The following is a 10,000-nucleotide window of genomic DNA, read 5'->3' on the forward strand; positions in this document are numbered from 1 at the left end:
TAGAAAATAGGAAACCACAAAAATCAAATACACTGTTATCAAGTATTTATTTTCACTATTCAAAAACCCTTAACTTACTTCATTTATTGCAGCGACATAAATTCACTGTTAGAATTTTAATTCAAACATTTGTGCAAATTAGATACTTATGAATTATCTTTCCCCAGCCTACTACTGTGTATATCTGTCATAGATTTGCAAAAGAGGTCAACACCATATAGTAAACAAAATGTTTATGGTGTTGTGTTGCTATAATTCCAGGCTGATCTCTTACAGAGTACCGAAATGCATGTTTGTGTATCCACTGATTGTTCTACACTGCACGTATTGAGTCCATTTTCTTTGCCCACCCATCCCAGGAAGATTCTAACTTTTGAAACATGGTAATTTATGAATTCCACTCCTTAAGGAGATAGCATTTTCTTCAGTTCTGAGCTCAGGCATGCAGCTTACTTACACACGATTAATTTTCAGTCCTCATTCCATACATTTTAAGTTATGAAATAATTAAATTCTTGGATGCTGTGCAATACTTAAATGCTTTAGAAAACAATAAAAAAAAATATTACTAGCACATTCTTATCAGAGATTCATAGTTGCAACACTTTTGTACAGAACGTTTTGTCCAGTTTAGTACAGTCACTACTTCCAAATAAAAATCTAGTGAAATAATAAACAATAAACCAGAATAATTGTCTAAGTAACTTGTTTAAATTAAAGTCAAGATACTTTACAGACTTAACATATTTCTCCTTTTAGGAACTACATCCCTTACCACAGTTACATGTATGCTAGACAGCATACAAAAACTGAAAATGAATGAAGGATGATACATTTTTCTATCAATACACCAGCTGTTCTGAATATGCAGCATAATCAATCATGAATAGGCTGCCTTGGCTATTCTACAAAAAATCCGTATTAACACATTTTCATAAATATATCATCATATCTTGTTAAAAAAGATTATAATTTAGTCATGTTTTCCTTTAAAACTGGTGGCACTTCCTTTACAAATACTTCTGTGTTTTAGGACTTCTCAAAAGCAAACCTTATTCAGTTACTAGACGACCTAAATAAATTCTGCTTTAATCCTCCTCCATGGATTTCATTGCTGAAGCTGCTACCTATACCTGTGATTACTACTCCCACTTAAATAGTTGTATTGATAAGGCATTACCTATTTTTAAATATGATGACACATTTAGAATCAAACTTCTGTGGTGGAATACCCATATTAACAAATTATATTAAAAGAGACAATGCTTAATGCTTATAAGATGTCTCATTCTTCCAACCTCAAGAGCCCACTTAAGCAAACTAACAAACAGCATAAGCAAACCATTAGGAAGCCCAAAGCTGAGTATGAACTTAAAATAGCAACTAAAACCAAAAATTATTACAAATCTTTCTTTAACTATGTCAGGAAGTTAAGAACTAGCTCCCAAAAATGTTTGAAATGAGTCCATAAGAAGACCATGCTCACTGACCCAAAAGAAGTAGTTAATATTCTAGCTATGAAATTTACTGCAAATTTTACTCTATCCACAGTTATAGGTATTCCACAGGTTCCACAATGCTAGTCACCCACTTTAATTACTATGGAACAAGCCCTCTCAAAAACTAAGACTACTTCATGCATGGGGCCTGGTAACATACTAGGGTGCCTGATTATCAGTGCCAAATATGTGTTTTCTGAACTCCTACTTAACCTCATTAATTCAAGCTTCTCCATTGGCTATATTCTCTACATCCTGTAATGCTATTACACAAGAGTAGCCCAACCACAGACCTCACAAGTTTCATATGTAAAGCTACTGAGTGCATTATCTTAGACCTCATTAATCTGGTCATTGAAACTCTCCTAACCCTCTACCCTCATCATCTTGGTTTTGTCAAAGAAATGTCCTGCCTCTTTAACCTCATTATTTTCTTTGAAAAAGTAACCAAATCAGTAGATAGTGGTCATGCAGTGCATGTAACATGTCTAGACCTGGAGAAGGCTTTTGACACTATTCCACCATGCAGGCATCAATGACAAACTTGTAAATCTGAATATAAATTATTATGTTATGAGGTGGATAGTTAACTGGATTCCTGGCAGAACCTAAATGGTTAGAGTCAGAGGTATGACTTCTGAAAGCAAAATAAAGTTACCACTGGTGAACCGTAGGGCTCTGTTTAAGGCCCTCTCATATTTGGAATTTAATTCTGTGACCTTCAGGCCAGCTCTCCTGGCCTATGGTTTACTTTGTTTGCAGATGACTGCAAACTGAGTGTTGTTATTCAATCTTCAACTGACCCACAATTGGTCTAACATGGTTTAGGTCAAGTTAAAAATTGGTGCAAGGGTAATGGTTTTAAATTAGATGCAAAGAATGTAGCATAGTTCATACTGGTAAGCAAAACAGTTTCATTTACCATATAGGAGATGCACCCCTCCAATCAGACTCGTTGTATGGTACTTATGTACTCTTGTTGATAATTCACTATCATTTGACCACCATGACACCACAATAGTTCAGAAAGCCCTTTATATGACTCATCTAATTCTCAAAGGCATCTCAACTAAATTCGAAAGCATCTTAATTTTTCTTAATACACATTTGGGTATGTTTTTGTCTAAACATATCACACAGCTGGAGACATCTCAGAGACTCATAACTAAAAAAAAATAAGTGGCCTCAAAAGTCTTAGTTATCATCAGAGACTGGCAGCCCTTTCTCTGTACTTAGTCTCTTACAAACTCCTTCATGGAGATCTGTGTCTAGACTTTCAAGCTATGGAAGATCAAACCCTATTTTATCTCCTATTTCTTTGCAGAACTAATGGTATTTCAAACACTCTGTTAAAAGAACTAAACCTTCATTAGATAAATAAGACATGTTGGTGTGATAGATCCACATCCCAACATATCCATCTGCTCTAAAACAAACTTCCATTACATGTCAAGCAGAGTAACACCCTTGAAACCTTCAAAGTAAGCCTAGATAATTGGATGGGTAGCCTCAAATTCTCCCCTGATCTAGCTTGTCTTGACATCCTTGAGGCTAAAGGTATCTTTTGAGTGTTTTTTTTTTTGCTAGGCTTGTAATGCCATGCACAGAGATTGCCTAATAATTAACTATGAACCAATGAACAGTCATCCACTATGCACTACCTGGCATCCTCTTAAATGGTATACAAAGAGTTCACATAACTGGCTCTGTGTAATATTAAAAATAACATGATAAGGTAGTATAAAACCAAATTCAAGACATTTTCACTACAGGGATGAATTGGGCATCCTCACAAAAGCTACAGTTCTGACCTACAAATATACCATCACCAGATAAAAAAGGATATGACCATTTCACAATTAAACTTAATGGAAAAATAAATAGGCAAAAACAGAGTCATAGTTATTTAAAGAAAACCAATAGATCTTAAAAATAGGCCAAGTTATTTAAAGAAAACCCAATATCTTACCACTTATTGGAACTTGCACAAGGGCCATTATATTTCTATGAGGTCACACCTCACACAACTACATCTTTATGAATAATATAACTGGTCATAGAGTAGGCTGAAGTTTATTTCTGATGGTTAAATACACTTGCAAAGTAACATGCCCTTAACTTTTTATTTAGATTATGCTGGATGGCTGTATAACATTCCATTTTGGTGCACCATGCATTCCATTTTCTGACCTCCAGCCATAGTGAAAGTACTTCTGGGCATTCTTGATAGACATATATAAACACTGCTCTAAGATAAGCTGTGTGCTGTGGACAGCTTTGGTCACAATGGGCTAAAATTCAATAGCTGTGCAGAAGGGGCATGTATAATCTGGCACAAATCATTGCAGAGACAACACAATCAACAGGAAATAATATTTTATTGGATGATATTACTACAAACATTTCATTCAATTGTTTAAATGCTTTCAGAAGTCTAATTTCAGTAAGTGATCATTTTACCATCTCTTTCATGCTAGCCTTTTAGAATGCCTAAAAAAGTAAACCCGTTTAGGTGAACTAGAGTGTCACCTCACTCATGAATGAAAATGTTCCCCTAGTAGAGTTAGGCACATTAATTGCTGTCTGGTCACTCGTTTAACTAATGTAAAACTTGCATTATAAAAAATATTCGGATTCTAACAAACATTCAAGACAAATTATTCACTTGAATGCTGAGACATCCAAATGGAGACATCACCCTTAAATTACAACTTAGCACTAGAGCTTGAACTTTTGCAATTAGAGAAAAGCATGCAGGCTGTCTGTTAAAACAGTAAAATCAGCCTATTTATGATGGGAACAGATTCTTCTAGAATGGAAGCCCAAGCTGGTTTTGAAGGCATTAAAGGAATCTGCAAACACTACATGGTCAAATATCTCCTATGTGTCTATAAACAGTATTTCTGAGGAAACTTCTGATTCAAAATTGATCAGTATCTTATACATTTGCATAATAAAAGAAAGGACACAATCTGATTCTACTTCCATTGCTCATGATGTAAATGCTCAGGACATATTAACAACAGAAGTTTAAGTACTACCTTTTACTTTAAAGCAGTCACAGTAGAAGAGCTGTGCATGTTGCTAGAAATGTTAAAGACTAAAAATATTAATCTACACAGTGAATGGCATCCCTTATCCCTATCTGAAATGGTAATAGTAACCTTTCTCCTACTAATGGAGTTGTGCAACCATAGCTAAAACTCAATACAACTATACCTTTGCTAAAAGTACCCAACCCAACAGCTGTTACTGACTTTAGCCCATATCTAACTTTGGATTTATAGCCAAAGTGCTGGAAAAACTAGTTTATAAACAATATATGGATCAAAGCCATAAGTATGAACTACTGACCCATGAACAACATGACTTCAGAATTGATGCAGAACATTAACTGCAATTTACAATTACAGGCACTACTTGTATAATATAAATCTACTGGACAGCTGCAGAAGGAATTATAAGGTGATGTTAATAATCTATCTGCTTAGCTCAAAAAGAACACCCAATACTCATCTCAGCAAAGTCTTCAACTAAGCAAAGGATAATGTAGACTATTGTTTTGCGAATGAGACCCATCAGGCACAGCAATTAAGTCAGTATCAACATATGTGTGCAGAAATTTGGTTAAGCCCTACTCTTTTATTGGCATCTCATATGGATGTAGTTGTAGTTAAAGTTCAGAATTAGTTGAACATATGCTACAAAATTACCAACTAACACCATAGTCTAAAACACCTATTGGTGTGAATACCACCTTCACTAGGTTGGGATGTGCACTATTAATAATTGTAATATCTTCACCTAACATTTTTGCAAATGAAATTTCTTACTTTTTTATCCCTTTCAGACATGAACAATCCACACTGTCTATCTGTGGAAAAGGTACAGTATTTACTTATTTCAAGAGTTACTATTTTCTTATTTAAACATTCTAACTTTCAAGTCTTTTTTTATCTCAGAAGCATTGCAGACCAGTCACTAAAATATAGTGATAATAAGTCTTCACTATCTTTTCATATCAGCAGATCAAGAAGCTTTTACAAGATGGCTGTTATTTAATGGAAGATTCCTGAGCAAATTGGCAATTGCTAGTTGAAATAATCTTACAGTTCATTAATTAAATGAAAGAAATTGGTAAAAAGTCACGTCTAAGATCTAAGATTATTACCTTACTGATTACTGTAAATTTCAATATTTTATGGATATTTAATAACTTTCATAAGATCAGAACCCAGTTATATCACATTTTATCAGTATAGTTCAGCTCAACAATTTAAAAAAATAGTTTTGTAATTTTCTGTTGTTGAATGTATTCGTTTACCATTTTTTTCTGTAAATTGCTGTTACTTCATGGACAAAATGTTAATGTCAGTATGTGGATATAGTGTCTATTACTTTTGCTATAGGTGTATCATACCATATCATACCATTGTTTTGTCATGTAACTTTTTGCACATTATTTTCTTTATTTAGTTAATATACAAGTTAACTGAATGACAATCAGGTGCAGTCTAGTTGTAGTAGAACTTATGTTCAGTATAAAGTAAACAAAGAAAAAATAGACAACAAAATAATAAGTGTAGTGAGCAACTGAGTACAGTACTGATAAATCAATGGACTTTTGAGTCTTAACTTCTTTCTTTCAGTAAAACTTTACAAACATATGATCATAATCATGTACAGTCAGAGTAGAAAGACAATTATAAATATTTTGCAAAACATTATAGCACCAACACAACAGCCCTTAGCCTTGTCTATGATTTTGTTGGAAGGGAAAGGTAAGACATTTTTTCTAATGGTCTTTGTTCCTTTGATAGGGAGATCCATGTGCTTGGGGCTTTAATTAAAAAAGATTTGATAGCACATTGATGTGATGCTTGTAGTGAAAGCCAGAGACCTGGAAAAAACTTAAATTTCACTAGATGGTTTTTAACTGATAAGAGCAGATGTATGGAGTTGCACATATTTAGATCCATGTTCTAAAACGTGAAATCCCAATGGTAAGTTAGAACTGAATGTTAGTAGGTAGCCATCTTACTTCTTGTATAGACAGGCAGTGATGTCAGCTTCTAGGTACCCTGATAATGAATCAGCATATTTTATTCTGCAGGGATTGAGCATTTTATAGGTTAAAGACAGATAAATAGGTTCACAGGTAAATACTAGGGGGGTCAATATTAGAACATTGAATTTTTACAATGTCGAATGTTCTAATATCGACCCCTATTCAGCAAACACTGACAATATCGAACATGCAGAACAGCAAATTTTTTTCCCAGGGAAAAAAATTTGCTGTTCCGACATACATACACACAACACAAGCACACCAAACAAACAGCAATCCACACACATACACATAAAATCCTATATCTAACCCTACACTAAACTGTACATACACCACTAGCTATCCACTTACCTTAACCCAAACTCTAACCCTAAGGTCCGTCACTATCGCACACTCACCTCACCCGCGCCCTAACCCTAACTCACCTACCCTGCCCTAACCCTCACGTCCACACAATCGCACACTTACCTGACCCATGCCCTAACCCTAACTCACCTACCCTGTGCCCTAATCCTCACATCCACACAATTGCACACTTACCTGACCCGCACCCTAACCCTAACTCACCTACCCCGCAGGTTAATCCTCATGTCCACACAATTGCACAGTTACCTGACCCGCACCCTAACCCTAACTCACCTAACCCGTGCCCTAACCCTCACGTCCACACAATCACACACTTACCTGATCCCGACCCGTACCTTTCCACCACAGTGCTGAAAATAGCGAAGCCAAAGGAACGGCCAACCGAATTCCTACCCTAGGAAGAAATTCGGTGTTCTGCAGCTTTGCTATTTTCAACGTTCACTGAATAGGGGGTTGATATTAGGACATTCAAAGTTGTGAAACTTCGATGTTCTAATATAGACCCAATACTAGGCAATCAGTCTCCAGACTATTACATACCTAGCAATGACCAGCTAAGAATCAAACCATTTACTTTGTATCTCTGAAGCCAGTATGTTAACTATTATACCAAGCCCAAACCCTTAGGCATTAAGAGTGATAATCCACAGTTAAGTGTAGAGAATAATGCACTTATTCCTGTTAAGTGTGTAGTGCTTTTACCAGTAAACTGGAGGCACAGTAGGGTGACTGAAGTAATTCTGAAATTCTCCAAATTAATTTCTTTGTATGCAGGTAAGGGAGAGTTTGAGCCAATTTCTTAAACATTTTTAGGTAAAGACATTTTCTAATGGTCATTCCTCTAGCCCAGTGGTCCAACAGTTATTCTCCACCATGATGAGATACTGTTGTATGCTGAAAATTATGCTTTTAGTTTTGCTGAGATTAAATATTAGCTCCAGTTGCTCTGATTAAAGAGAAAGTTAGGTCAATTTAATACTACAGAACTTTATGATTTCTTTCATGGTTTCCTTTGGACCAGGTGATTATATTATCAGTAAATAGGAACATGTTTTTATTTAACATGAGGAAGGAGACTGAGCTTTATAAACTGTGATGATCTTTCATCAATGTTTATACTAAAGTATCTGTTCTGGATATAATTTGCAAACCATTGGCTTGAGGCCTCAGTAGCAGAGATCATTTGGCAGGGGATAATAGTTAACAGAATCAAAGGACAAATCCAAGGTACACAATGGTATATAGTGAATATATAGGTTCATAGGTAGGTACTAGGCTATCGGCCCAAGGGCCTAAGTAAGCCTAGCCAACAAGGTTCCCTCACTTATGCCACCTAAGAAAGTTATTTTCCTGTGCCACTGTCGAGCAGAGCCACAGAAGTGATCCCTAGGGTGTATTTCCTATTTCCCATCCACTCATCAAGATTTTTCTTGAAGAGCGCTAATGAGGAACTTTGCTTGACATAGATGGGTAGCCTGTTCCAGAGTATGGGAAGTCTCTGGGACAGGAATCTATCCATCCAGCATGTCCTGTTTATTGTGGTGACAAGGTTTAGATTCCTAGAGCATGTAGCTCAGAGGGATTGGGATTTCTTTAGGTGTAGCATGCTCAACAGCTCTGGGTTTGACATAGTTTTATATGTTAGGCAGAGATCACTTTGGAGTAGGCGATATGCTACAGAGTAAAGCTGGAGTTTTTTGAGACGGTCAGTGTAGGGCATCTGTTTGAGGCCAGTAATCCTCTTTGTGAGGTACTTCTGTGGTCTTTCCAGCTGCAGCAGATGTCTTGTGAGGTACATTCCAAAAGAGGTGTTGTACTCTATAATGGGTCTAATGACTGTCGAGTAGAGGTCTACAATGACCTCTTTTTGTCTGGATGAGAACCATTTTATGATGTGGTGTGCCATGTAGAAGGACTTCCTGACTACTGTGGCAATGTGATTATCAAAGGAGAGACTACTGTCCACCTGGGTCCCAAGCTCTCTTATCACACATTCGGTATTAAGTAGACTGCTGCCTATGTGGTATCAAAGAGGTTGACAATGCACTTTTTGGCATTGAGCTTGAGACCATGGCTCTGACACCAGGCATCTGTCTCAGTGAGGCCCTTCTGTAGGATGTCCACATCATTTGGGGATTTGACTATGGCTCCTAGTTTGCAGTCTTCTGTGAACTTCATTAGCCAGAGGCCTTCTGTGTTAGCCTGTGCTTCAGAGAAGTAGATACCAAACAGGAGAGGTCCCAGGACTAAACCCTGTGGTACTCGACTTGTCACTGATTTGAAATCAGATTTGGAGTCTACATCTTTTACAGTGTGGGTCCTGTCAGTTTGTCATTTGGCAGCCCATCTTGTGGCGTAGGGATTTATACCTAGTTTAGTGAGTTTAGCTATAATTCCAGAATGGTGATGGTGTCAAAAGCCTTAGCTAGGTCAAGATAGGCTGTGTGAACCACCTTACCCTCGTCTACAGCTTTGGAGACTGCCTCAAAGAAGTCAATTAGGTTCAGAAGGCATGATCTGCCTTTCACAAACCTAAACTGGGTGAGGTCCAGAGTTTGGAGGTTACCAATGCCTTTGTTTATGAGTTTCATGATGATACATTCCATGGCCTTGCAGAGCATGCTTGTCAGGCTAATAGGGCGATAGTTCCCAGGATCAGTGGTGGCTCCTCCTTTGTGGAATGGGATAACTGTTGCTGTGCACCATTCAGGGGCAACAAAACCTGATATGAGGCTATGATTGAACATGGCGCTGTTGTGCTGTAACTCAGAGCAGATCTGGGTGTTGCCATTGAGATTTGTGACATAGCTATAGAATACTTTGTGGTTGTCCTTAGAATCAGTGGCAATTTTCTTTTCATAGCTAGCTTTGGAGGATCCTATAAGGGATCTCAGCTTCTTACTGAGGCTGACCAGGGAGCTCCTCCACTCATGGGATTTTACTCTCTTTTGCAACAGATTCTTCCTTCTGTTGGACAGTTTGTTTATGGCAAGGGACCAGCTCATTGGCTTCCTTTTTTGGAGGATAGTGTCTTGGTTCTGCTTGGGATAGCATAATCCATGCACTT

This window comes from Protopterus annectens, chromosome 1.part1 (genome assembly GCF_019279795.1).
Source record: "Protopterus annectens isolate FY-2018-M chromosome 1.part1, PAN1.0, whole genome shotgun sequence".
Classification (NCBI taxonomy): domain Eukaryota; kingdom Metazoa; phylum Chordata; order Ceratodontiformes; family Protopteridae; genus Protopterus; species Protopterus annectens.